This window comes from Eulemur rufifrons, chromosome 18, assembly GCF_041146395.1.
Source record: "Eulemur rufifrons isolate Redbay chromosome 18, OSU_ERuf_1, whole genome shotgun sequence".
NCBI lineage: Eukaryota > Metazoa > Chordata > Mammalia > Primates > Lemuridae > Eulemur > Eulemur rufifrons.
The window spans coordinates 69,226,988-69,241,017 of record NC_091000.1 but is presented as its reverse complement, the minus strand read 5'-3'; the positions used below and the strand labels follow the sequence as shown (position 1 = coordinate 69,241,017).

General features: G+C 32.2%; 1 protein-coding gene across 3 annotated transcripts in view; it reads right to left on the bottom strand.

Annotated features, from left to right (window-relative positions):
- Positions 1 to 14,030, bottom strand: part of GMDS (GDP-mannose 4,6-dehydratase) — a 602,981-nt gene that overhangs the window by 445,167 nt on the left and 143,784 nt on the right. The window lies entirely within an intron of this gene.

Here is a 14,030-nt window from a genome sequence, read left to right as displayed (position 1 = left end):
AGTTCTTTTGGTTTTCCAAATTTGCTCTCATGTTACATTACTTCTATAACTTAAAAATGAAATTTCATTTAAAAATTTTAGAAAGAGCTGGTATAATGGGAAAACAATGCTTACAGTAGGAAACAGATGTCTCAAGAAATAATCCTGTAAGAATTTACCAATAATCTTGAAGCCTCAATAAAGTTCTTTGTGATATTCTTGTAGACAGGATAATGAAATATAGGTCCTGGGAGGAAACAGGGAGATTATAAACTGGCTAAATGACCACTCTCAGAGTGAGCTGAAGACCAATGTCAATGAGATTCTACTGGACAAAGCAAGTGCTGTCTGTCTAAGTCTGCCCTGTACAATACACGTGTCAGTAAGGCAGACACATGCTTAGAAAGCATGCTGCCCACATTAGAACACAATAACCCTAGAAATGATTACAACAGCAATGGACATTGTCTAACAGATGAAGTCTGTTTATTTAATTTCTACAGATTAGAAGCATTTAACCTAGATCTACAGGATGGCAGCGTAACAAAGGTAAATCTGCAGTCTTCCCCTAGGTCCAAATATTAACTATAAAAGTGGGGCAAAGGAAACATAATTAACAGGCCAAATATCTGAGAAAAACTTGAGCATTTAATTGCCACTCAACAGCATGGAATGAGTGCCAATAAAACAAATATGATTCTACAATGCTGACAAAAGATGGTAGTATCATGTGCTTTTGCTCAGTGCCACATTCTACAGAGGACAATAATGAACTAAGTACTTGGAGAAAAAGGAATAGATTTAAGGATACACTCAAATTTTTAAGTACAAGTTATATAAGGAGGCAGACATATTTGGTTTAGTTTGGGGGTGAGGGAGAGCTAGAACCAATGGTATGGATATTGAAAAAAAGCAGATTTGGGTTATATAAGCCAAATTTTATACAAAGAAGACTTTTCTGACAAGAAAGCAGTACAAACACAGATCAGGCAGAAACAAAGGCAGTCAGTTTCACTTCCGCAGGTGAACACTCAGAAGCATAAATGAACTCTTATAGGTAGTCAGGGAAGCTATAGAAAAGATTTCCGCACTAGTATGAAAGACACGAGTAGACTACCTGTAAAATCTCTTCCAGCTACTGGATTCCACGATTTGTTAAACCAGCTGAGGTACAGTATGGGAAGGACAATTATATCAACACTAAAAATGAAACAGAATTCTACATAGAATTTTTTCAGTAAGAATCAGAAATGGTTATTTCCTCTGGTAATCTGGAAACTTTGGAGCAGATGGCACACTCCCCAAAGCAAACTAAACACAAGCACCTAGCTTTACAACACAGCACAGAATGTCATATGTTCTACAGAAGGTAATTTCTCACACTCTAGTATCTCTGGAATCAGGGCATACCTTACAGTCACGGTCAGCCAGGCGCTCTAGTTGTCATTGCTTGACCATGTGCACGCCTGATCACTGCTGCTCATGCTCTCGCCGCTTCAGGTCAATAGTGCACACTGCAGGTACTACACATCCTAAGTTTAATAACACTATCATTTGGCATTAAAACAAAAAGTTATCATACATAGAAAGGAATTAAAATACACAGTTGGGCACAAATTTGGTATTAACTTAAGCAAATATGTGCCACTAAAGAATGTCCACAATTTCATATTTTCTTTAAAAGTAACCAGTTCATTTTGCTTATATTTTGTTTTTGACATGCACACAAGAGTAAAATATGATACAAATCTATGTCTCAATAAATCTAATTGAGCTTATCAATAAGCATAAAATAAAAGAATCTAAGTGGTGCAAAAGAACTGTGTCATGGTTCAATCAGAAGAGCTTGTTCTTTCCTAATGGTACATAAAATAATGATACATCTGAAAACCTGTGGTGTCACAGAATCAGTGAAATATAGCATGTTTCTTGCAAATGTAATGTATCTTTTATACTATACAGCACCTTACTTTTAATCTATCGGTAATACAATGGAATCTTGGAGTTGTAGAGTTGGAAAGAACCTTGGAGGACAATAGGACCAACTCAACCTAGAGTATGAATCCTTACAATAACGTATCTAACAAACCAGATGATAACACTTAAGGAAGCTGAAAGACTCCCAGTAATTATGCTATCCAAAAGGGGATTTCTCAAACAAGTCACATATAGCACCACAAAAAAGGGGGGACAGGGGTCTGATCCCAATGAAATTTAAGATTTATGTTCTGTGAAGGACACCACAGACAAAGCTAGAATAGAAGTGACAAAACTGGATGAATGTATTTGCAACATATATAACTGATAAAAGATTAGTAGGAATTCCTACAAACCACAATGAAAAAGGTTGAAGAACTGAATGAACAAATGATAGGAAAAAGCATTTCACAGAAAGAAATGCCAGAATATCTAATAACCTATAAAGTGAGTTTGAGATATAGCTATGACATTAAATAACCCTCCTCCAGTTTACAGAGTCAAAGGGTAGATCTTAGCATTTGGTAAAGTGACACAGAAAGTTCATTAAAAAGAACCCTAAAATGAATGAAGTAAACATTCGTTTGTTTTTGAAGTTAAGGTGTTTAAACATCCAGTTGTCTTAAAGTAGAATAATAACTGAATAGAGCAATAAAGTATATTTTGTGATTTCCAAATAAAATATATATTAAGTTCATTTTTCTTTTATTAGAATTTATTTTTATTTAAGAAAACAACACATTTACAAACTTCAGAACTGTTTAAGCACAACTCAGTAAGGGAAACATTCACTGTGTCTGTTTCAGAAACAAGAAAATGTTGGACAGGTGTGGCAGCTCAGGCCTGCAATCCTAGCATTCTGGAAGGTCAAGGCCGGAGGATGGCTTGAGTTCAGGAGTTTGAGACCAGCCTGAGCAAGAGTCGGACCCCTGTCTCTACCAAAAATAGAAAAATTAGTTGGGCATGGTGGCACACACCTGTAGTCCTAGCTACTAGGGAGGCTGAGTCAGGAGGATCGCTTGAGCTCAGGAATTTGAGGTTGCAGTGAGCTATGATGATGCCACTACACTATAGCCTGGGCAACAGAGACTCTGTCTGAAAAAAAAAAAAAAAAAAAGAAGAAGAAGAAGAAGAAACTTAATGTCAACTGATGCAAGAAACCACTACATCAATGGCTTGCCATTTTAAGGAAAATGACAAGTTGAGTAACAGCTGTTAGTAGGTCAAATGCAATTCAAAATCATTAAGAGCAATGCAAGGTTAGTTCTAGAAGATATTTCAATAGGTTATCTAGCTGTGAAGTCCACATATTATTCAATAATTCTAGGATTAATCAAAAGCAAGGGGAAAAAACAATTTTCACTAGCCTGGACATGGTGAAAACCTATTTGACCTGTGCCAAGCAAGGAGGTTCCCAGTTCAAACAGATGCATAACAGTTCTAAAGTATAATTATCACACTAAAAGCCCAAAGAAGTCACATTGAACACATGACATAAAAAGCCAATATCACCTTTATATTTTAGTTGTGTGTGTGTATGTGTATATAGACACATCTAGAGACTACTTAAGTTAGTGATTGCAAATTTTATATTTAAAAATGCCCATATATTTAAGAGTCAAAGAATAAGTTGTCTTTTTAGAACAGGTAGTTACTTACGATAGATACATAATGTGAATATATATTAACAGACAATGTGATTGTAACACATATCATCTTAATGATATTATGCTGTGCAAAAAATATTTCAAAGAATGCTATTTGAAAGGAAAAAGAAAAATAAACCATAAAAGTTTACAAGTTCCAGGTAATGAATGAACGGAAGAATTGCAAGAATACCCAGAAGTCCAAAAGAGGCTGTTACAGATCACTGGATTTTTGGAATTTGAAAACTCTGTAGTTTTACATTTTATTATTGTAGATAATTGTATACACAAGCCCCCGTGGAATAATGCCTGGTCTATTGTTCTTGAGAGCAGAACAGATGGTTCTAGTCAAAGCCCTTCTGTACAAGTTACCACCTATCTGGGAAGGGTGTGTGGGATGGCAAGGAGCAGGATGAAGCCTCCTGGGAAGAGAAAGGGGGGACAGCTTAAATAAAAAATGGACAGATAGAGCAACGAGGGGTGAAACTGAATGTAAATTATGTTGGGCTTTAAATATAAGACTCTTTGTGTTTTATTAGTAATAAATTCACCTTTTTCCCCCTTAAACTGCTGTCACAACATGTATTAGTGGCCCCTGACAAATGCTTAAAATCTTTGCCATCATTACATAGGAAACACTTTGAAACAATTCCAAGCAATCCATCCATGTCATACACCGACACAGCAAGTAAGAGGCCATGGGTAGCGGAGAGTTAGCTCTGAGGAAGAGTAAGAAAGCAAGCCTTTGCTCGAGCCCTTGGTCTGCCCCTAGAACCTAGCCATTTGACCTAGGGCAACCCAAGGTATGGGACTTAATTTCTTTGAGATTCAGTTATCTAATACACAAAATGAGAGAATTAGAGTAGCATCTTCTAATTGTAACAAGGTAGTCACCAGTCTACATAGTTAGGATAGCGACAACAAAAGAAATATGTTAAACAAATAAATTATTGCCATTAATTACATTCCATAATTAATTTTCAGGTACTTTCTAAATTTAGTGTCACAGCTCTAAAAAAAACAAAAAAACTTCAATAAGCTACCAAAAGCATGAGAAAACAAAGATAAAGCTTATTAAATACTACTTAATGTTCGTAAAAAAAAAATCTAAACTAGGACATTAAGACTATTATATACAAGCCATTTTTATAAATGCTTTCCAAATAATGAAAATTTAGTTACAAAGAAAGTAAACTATTTGAAATTTTTTTAGCTTTTATTGTAGATAGCAAAGGATGAAGACCAACCTAAGAATTTGTATGTAATTTATAGCTTTATAGAAATAAATTCTTAAATCCTTTTGGTAATTTTCATAGAAGAAACATGGGGAAAAGTCTAATTTTTACATGCTTATTTGAGATACATTTACAGCAAACCTTGTACAAAACTTTTAAAATTTCCACAAGACATATAAGGAAACACGAAAGCTGAGAGTGAATATTTCAGGAATGCCTTAATTGGGGTTAAAACAAGATTGATAATAAGCTTAAAAAACTTAGAAACAAGCTTGCCACTATGACTGCATGAAATGCCACTAGATTGAAAATTGAATCTGGATGACTTAAAAATAATTGAATCTATTCTAGTTAAAATGTTGGAATCTTTCACTTGGTAATACAAGGATTAAATGCAACGATAGTTAAGAGGAAAAAACTTCTTTCTTACTAGTATGAAGTATTTTTCTTTGACTTTTATAAACTCTAGGAATAAATAGCAATTTCTTATTCAAATAAAAAGTTATCAAAAAATAAACACCTTGAAAAATAAAACTTTTAATTTTTTTTTCTTTCCAGCCAGATGATGAAGTTGTGCTGTCCTTGGGAAGTTATAATACTTTCTTTTAAAGACACATTTTTAAAACTTTCACTTTTTGTCCTCTAAAATCATCATCAACACTTCACCACTATATTTCACCTTACAAACTGTCACTTAGCATACACTAGTAGAGCTGTCTATACTGGCCGATTATTCTGCAAATCAGATATGCATTTTAAACTTAACTACTTCTCCAAACAAAAAGCTTCCCTGCCACCCCTCGCCTCCCCCAAAAAAGCATGGATTCATTAAATAGATATTTCTGGAGAGTTGTACTTGAATAAAAGCTATTTAAAATATTCAGAAGTTGAGTTTCCATAACCACAACCTGTATATTAATATATTTAGGGTATGAAAACAGGCTTGTTTCTGTTTTTCTCTCAATAAGCAATTCTGTGGCACAACAGATTCTACAACAATTGTCTAAATTTTAAGAAATAAATACACAATTACTAAAGCGAAATGTAGATACCAATTAACACTGGAACCTAAATTTATTTATATACATGTCTTAGAATCATGGTCTAAATTTTTGACATGTCTTAGAATCAATTTAAGGAAATGCACATGCATTGATTTTCCCGTAAGAAAAATCAGCATGTATTATTCAAAATATCAACTTATTCCTTCAGATTTCTATTTTGTGGAAAATATTCACATAATAATTTTCTTTAGATAAGATATTACCATGGTAACAGTGAGACCAATGGCTTATAGAGCATTCAACTTTAATTTGTATTTTCTGACGAAATATTGTTTCCCATCCCAGAGTTTCTACTATCCTGCATTAAATTTTCAAAAAGGTATAGCCTACTTTAAATAAGGATTTTAAGTATTGCTTGAGAAAACCATTACACACTAAAATCTTTCCATTGTTTCTTCCCAGAAATTATTTTTAAAAGAGACTGAACTTTTCATACTTACGTTTTACTAACACTTATGTTTACATTAGATGAGACACATAATTTATATTGATCACCATAATATCACATCAAAACAAATCACATAATCACAGAATTTTAGGGTTGAAAGAGATCTTGAAGAGCATGTAACATAACCTCTTCCCTGCTTCCCAATGCCTCATGCCCCATTTTACACATAAGGAAACTGAGATCTAGAAAGTTTATATGTTTTGTTTTACAGGATCATAAAGACTCTGACAAGTCTAATTCCCCTTATTTCTCATCAGAAAGAAAAAACACCCTGTACTAATATTTAGAAGATTTTATATTTCAATATATCAATCACAGATGTAAGTCAATGAGGCTTAAATCATAAAATAATTATATAATTAAAACTAGGTTCAATAAATGTAAATAAATTGTCAATATAGTGAAATTCTTAGTTCATGTGTCAACCTTACAGGTGTCTTTTAAATTTACTACAAACTTCTGAGATACATAACTTGTAAATTTTCAGAAGTTAGCCACATTTGTGTTCTTCTAATGTCCTAAATGTTGTAACAATCAATATTTTTATCATTATATTGATGTTTCATTAAGATATCTGTATATGAAACAAACTATTTTATTGAATTTTATGAAATTCTATTAGTAAAGGTCTAAAGTCACAATATAATTTAAATAAACTACAAATTATATCATAAGGAATTTGATATGTGGCAACAAACATATGTCTTTGACTAATACAGATGGAAGACTGTAAATAAAAAGTAAATGACAGCAACAAAATCTGTATCACTGAGAAACACAGACACCACACATAGCAATCAGACATAGAGCTAATATTAAAAAAACTCAAACAAACATATGATAGGAGTATTACAGAAATGTCACATGCTAACATCTGGAATTAAGATTACTACAGTGGGGAAAATGAAACGTCCCTGAAAAGTAAAAGCAAGCATTAAATCTTGGCACTATTTTTATACTTGTTGTTTTACACATAGAAATGAAATTCTTAACCAGAGAACAAATTTCACTAAAAGTTTTCAATTGTACAATTATTTTTAGTAAGAATACAAGAAAATGAGTAAGATGAGTCAAAAGTCTTTGACAACTTCTATTTTATTATGAAAGAAGATAAAATTAACCTACAATGTTTCTATTGAACATTTTATAAGCATATGAGCTAACATTATTGAAATTTCTTTTTTTAAAAAGTGGCAGTGTTTAAGTGTCAAAATTTCATTTAAAAGTTTTTACTGAAAATACTAATCTAGTATGTCATTTATGATATATTATAAAAAATAAATTTTTACTGGTTTGTGATTAACAATCTCTTACCAGATAATTGTTTAACCAGGATGTTTATACTATCAGTTAAAATACATCTTTTCCCAAACGATATACCTATAAATTCTTTCAGAATTAGCACAGCAGAAGAGAAAGAAAAGAAAGACAAGAAAGGAAAGAGAAAAGAAAAGAAAAGAAAAGAAAAGAAAAGAAAAGAAAAGAAAAGAAAAGAAAAGAAAAGAAAAGAGAAGAGAAGAGAAAAGAAAAAAGAAAGTGAAATTTCAGTATAGCCTCTCAGCAGAAAAAACTCAAGAAAAGAGGACAAGCTAATATTTCACACACTGGAAACTCTGCAACTGTTTTATAGATTAGTATCTGGATCCTGTGCCAATAAAGATGCACCACCAAGATTCACCGTCATACATGATGATTCAACTTGATAAGAGGAATCTCCAATAAGAAACTGAGAGAAAAAGAAGCAGATAGAGGAAGAAAGAGAAAAGAATCTCCCACAAAATGAGAGAGAGAACACATGAAACCTATGTGAAATCATCCCTCACAAAATACAAATTATGAGCAAAACATTTATGAATTTAAGTGTTCAATATTAAAATAAAGATGCAACCTGTGGGAGGAAAAACAGCAATTAAATTTAGGGCCAAAATTGAAGTTTATGGCATTCACATTAATTTTTACACTGATATTAATAATTCGTGAACAATGCCCACATGAGAAAACATACTTTGTGATTGCAGTTTCAATCACCTATCAATTTAAATAATCTTTAAAATATTTATCTATGTTTAAATATCTTATATCAGATAAAAGAAAACATAATTTGCACATAAGAAAGAAAAGCTAAGAATTATAAGCACAATATTTTGCCAGTATAATTCTAAACAATAGAGTACACTCTATTTTATTAATGAACTGGAATGCTACTTAATTAACTACATGAAAGTTAAGATGATTAAGAAAAACAAGATAAGCATTACTTAAGGCGTTATTCTATTTTACTGGAAAATTTTTCAAGTATCTAAGATTTTGTAAGATTTGGTCATGTAAACAAATGTAAAGCTGTCATAAATTAAAATTGGTTATAAGATGCCACTAAAATATTTAAGTCCTTGCTAGCTCACACAAAATCTGTTTTTCTAGTTTAAAAAGGGCATCAAAAATTATTTATAAAGTATATTCCATTAAGAGGTTATAAGCAAATTGAAAAAACTATTTCATTTATGTAAAATATTTATGTAAAATATTTATAAAACATTATCAAGGAAAATTAATCTACCAGTGTTAATATGAAGAAAATCAACATATTGGTTTAAAAAAAAGTTTTAAAACAAAGTCCTTTGGCAACACAAATCATTTAGATTTGCCTACTTGAGACATGATTCTTTTGAAACCAAGCAATTGGAGGAAGTGGTGTTGCAATACTGTCCTTTTTATAAAAACTGTGGCAATGAAAAGGTCACGTTAATAATCTGGACGATGCTATCCCCATTAAGAAAAAGCACATACTCTAAATCTAAAAGAAAAAGTATTCAGTCACCTAGAAAACATTATATTCTCGTTAAAAGTTGTTTTCAAACAGCATATGTTAATCTAAAACCCCTTAAGCAAAATATATTTGATATTTCAATAATCACTTATAAAGAAATTTATATATAATAGTGGCTAATTTGTACATCTTATACTTTGGGTTTAAGAAATGTATGATGGTGAAAGTTCAACTTATAAATTTCCATTTAATTAATTAAATTGAAAACGCAAAATTATAAAACAATTACATATTTATAAATCAAATTTTCCTTAGTTCTTGTGTTTGCACAGCCCACACTACGAAAAATGTTAGAGTAACACAGACACATCTATGCATACAAGTTGAAGTTAACACAACAGATTGGTTAAAACAGAAAAACTACATATATATGCATATTCTTTTTCTATTGATATATGACAGAGTATAATCATTTAATCATTAATAAGTAACAAACAGCAGCCAAAACATGTTTTATGCTCCATTAAAACAATATCGAGGCCTATTACAGTACACAGCACGTGATGCTGGAAACCACCTTACACTCTTTCAAACCACATTCCCTTCTGGCCTCATTTGGTGGAAGCAGCGCTAGAGGGTGAACGGCAATATACTCTCAAGTAAGCCTTTATTAAGAATGAGAAATAAATTATATTAAGTGTTGTTTTTTGAACTCAGAAATGAGGGAAGGGGTTGTTAAGATATCAAATTTACTAAGAAAATAATTATGTGAGAAATAAGTTGCTGTCATAAGAGAGACTTGCCAGATATTGCTTTTAAGCAAGTTGTTATACACACCTTTAGAATCAATTCTGCGACACAGAGATTAGTCTGGGGTACTAAATTGCCTGAGAGTAGACCAGAAAAAAACTAAGGGTAGGGGAAATGTTTTCCTGAACAATGTTACCATTACTTCAGTGGCATTAAGAAGCCCTTATTATAAGTAGTAAGATACTGAGGTGATTGGATTGTTCAGGACATGTTACAAATTGCTTCTTTATAACGCACTTCCATAGTTCAGTTCCTAATAAAAACGTTTTTACTTCTTTAGATCCTCATGTCTGTGATTTCACCAAATGCAATTCTAAAACTTGAAAATTACCTTGAAAATTTGTGAGAAGCCACAGAAAGGTCCTTGGAAGCAGCCACATTAAATATTCATTATAATGATGACTGTCATCTTTTATAGTGATTATGTCATTATTTAGGAACGCTAATTAAGACATAAAATGACTTGTTAATTATAAATGCACTCTGAAGAAATACATTTGTACTTATGCATTTAACAGCAAACCCAGCGTGGGGACCAGACTATAATAGACTCCAGTTCTGTTTTCTAAAACGCTGACATTTGAGCAAATGTTCCCATGGAATGTTTGCCTGATTCGTGGACTGACATTTCCTCTTTGTAACTTGCTTAACTAAAAAGGAGACATGCAGGCCAAACTCTACAGTGCCTGCAGGCAACAGGCCATTACTTGCCGCTGCAACTTGTGCATGGTTTCTCTTTTACTTCCCTCCTGCCCTGCCACCCCTCAGCCGTTTACTGTCTCTCTGTTTTGACATGCATATTATCTTAGCTGATTTCAATCATCTTACAGGAGTGGATGACATACCTTAAAAGATTAAGCTTTACCACCTGGGATTTGTCCTGAAATTCAGTATATTATAGCTTCTCATAGCCTTCTTCACTCTCCTATACTCTTGTGTTATCAATAGTAGCTTTCTTTCCTATTTTAACTATGGGGCACAGGCAGCTACGCTGTCACTCATCTTTCATGATAACTACAAGGTTGACTTCCCTTGTCTGTAACACTTTGCTGCCATCTATGTGTATAAAAGAGCACAACAGTCTTACACTCAATAAACTTTTCCTCTGTTCCAAAAAGAATCATGTCCCTTATGTAGACAGATGAAGAAGGAAGCTTTAGGAATAATTTGCTTCCCCACCCAAATGCAGAAGCTTATCAAGAATTTCTGTTTCTTTCTCTGTAAAGCAACTTTATAAAACTGAAAAACCATTGAAAATGTATTATGTAACATTTTTAACATAACCAATAGATTTCCCATTATTATTGATAAATTTTAATTATTAATAACATAATTAACTTTGACAGAGTTATGATTGAAAAAGAAAAGATAACAAGAAAAGTTGAAGTTTTAAGTCACTTAAGTAAACAATTCCAATTATATAAAATAATTTTTGCCAAATTGCAACCTAAGTATCCTGTCAAATGATAGGATGAAATATCACTAAGCCAAAACACTTTCACAATATTTAATATAAAGTAAATGCAAAGCAAACAGACAATATCATTTACTCACATTATTAATATTTAAACAGCAAATGATTCAAATATTTTGAGGTAATAATCAACTAGCCTCGGTCAAACATTCAAACACTTTTCTTGAGAATATGGAGAAATCTATCAGACCAAGCTAGAGAGCCTCTCAACCTCCCCTGTAGTACTGACCATACTGGCTCTGAGTTGCCCTGACAAATGTCAGTGTCAAACAAACAAACCAAAAACCCGCTCCAGTGTGAGCCACATGGGAATGTTAAAACAAAGAAACAAAAAACCTGTCCTCTACACCAGCAGTCCCCAACCTTTTTGGCACCAGGGACCATTTTCATGGAAGATAATTTTTCCATGCACCAGAGAGGGGGGAGATGGTTTCGGGATGATTCAAGTGCATTACATTTATTGTGTACTTTATTTTTATTGCTATTACATTGTGATATATAAAGAAATAATCATACAACTCACCATAGGTTAGGGATCCCTGCTCTACACTATTTAAGAATTAATCCACACAGTAAAGGTAAAGATAGATTAATTACAATCAGGACTAACGACATGTGTTAATAGTTCTGAAGAATGTCCCTTAAAGATTTATTTTGTCAACACCACTAATTTCTATAAGACTTTTTACTGTTAAAAAATTGGCACCAATAAAGTATATAAGGGATGGGAGTAGAAAAGAGACTCAGGAAAAGGGTTTACCTTGATACACCAAACAAAATGAGAAACTCAAACTGTCTGCTCCTCTCTACCAACTGGCATTTACAACAGCTATACAATTACAACATTCTTTACCTATGGTAAGCATTTCATTTTAATCATCAATGCAATAATCACACATAAAAGTTGAGCTAATATTCTAGAATATAACATTTTCTAAGGAATTCTCAGTCTAAGTTATTCTAATGATGAACTTAACATAGTTTTAATATGTCAAACCAGGACTTTAGGCATAGTTTCATGTAAAAAAAAGTCTAAATTCATTGTGAATTATTTTTTTAATTAACATTCCCAAACTATGAATATATTATATGACTATGTTTTAAAAAGAATAAAAATTGTACCTACTAATCTTTGATGTTAGACATTTTTCAAGAAATGGAAATCTGATATATTAAAACAGTTTTCTTATAATTTATTTCTTGCTGGCACTAGTAAGGTAGCCAATTAATGATTTACAGTAGAAATTAATAGAAGAAAATTATATGTATTAAATTTCTTTGAACTAGAAAAGGTTTCATCTTATCTTACTATACCAACTTTAAGGCTCCAACTTTAACAAAGCAAATTTTATAAACTCCTTTTATACTAAAAGGATAAAGTAGAAATCATATTTAATATCAAGCTTCATTAGGTCTTTTAAAAGAGAAGCTAAGTGTAATTTACTAAGTTTACACACAATCTTTGGGGAGTGGGGAGAGAGATATCTAACTACAGTGTTAAGCAAGGTATTATTACATTCTACATCTTAATTTATGCAAATTACATATGATAATCTAATTGGTAATCCTAAAAAGTATCCATTCATCATTAAAACTGCAAAACAAAAAGTTTCACTCACAGTACATTTACTTACTATTAGTTCACCATTTGTGTTTATAAATACATCTAGAAATTGATATTAAGATAAACATATACATTTAGCTATTTGAATTTTAGCCAAATATGTATAAAATAACTGTTGCAATAGTAAAATAATACTATTTTGGATTTTATTCAGTAAACAAGCCATATAATAAATAGATTAAGGATACAAAACCCAACAAATATACCTTTGTGTGGTCCACTAATTATAAGCAAAATTCCAAACATTATTAGCTGTTATCAAAATTACAATACCACCTAGATCTAATAAAACACAACAATCTGTTTGAACAGGAGAGGAGAACTTTCATAGAGTGTTCTCTCTCATATAAATTCTTAATGGACCATAAAGAACTTTTTAAGTGGTTTTAGATTTGAATTCAATTGCTCAAATCTGTAACAGGCTTCTAAGAAAAATTTGAGCCAGATGACACACAGAGACCCACCAAAAGTGTACATTCCCACCCACCCTCATGAATATAAGATGCAAAATGCTTAACTTCTGCCTAAGAACCATGGGAATTGAATGGCCATATTTACATTAGTGAGATTTATGCATCGTATACATAAACATTTATTAAATTATAAAATGAAAAAGGTTTCATATTACAATTTTGCCCTGTACCAAACTAAAATGGTTACCAACTGTATTAAAGATTACAGAGACGGTGCCCACATAGGTAAGGAGACAACAGGATTTATCAGAAAGAAACAGGGGCTTGTAGAACAAAAACAAGCAGACAAAAACACACCTTTACTTTAGCACGGAGGTTTGTTCCACCCATGCCAACTATCTACAAAGACTAGAAGCCTCCAGTTGTTCCATTCACTTACTCACTTCACCTGTAAGGGAGCTAAGTTTTCCAGAAACAGACACACTATAGTAAGCATGGGTATTAGGTCTAAATGCAAACATAACCTTATTACTCAGGTTCTGAAAGTTGCACTCACTGTTCTTTACCAAGAAAAGCATTCTGCTCATAAGGAA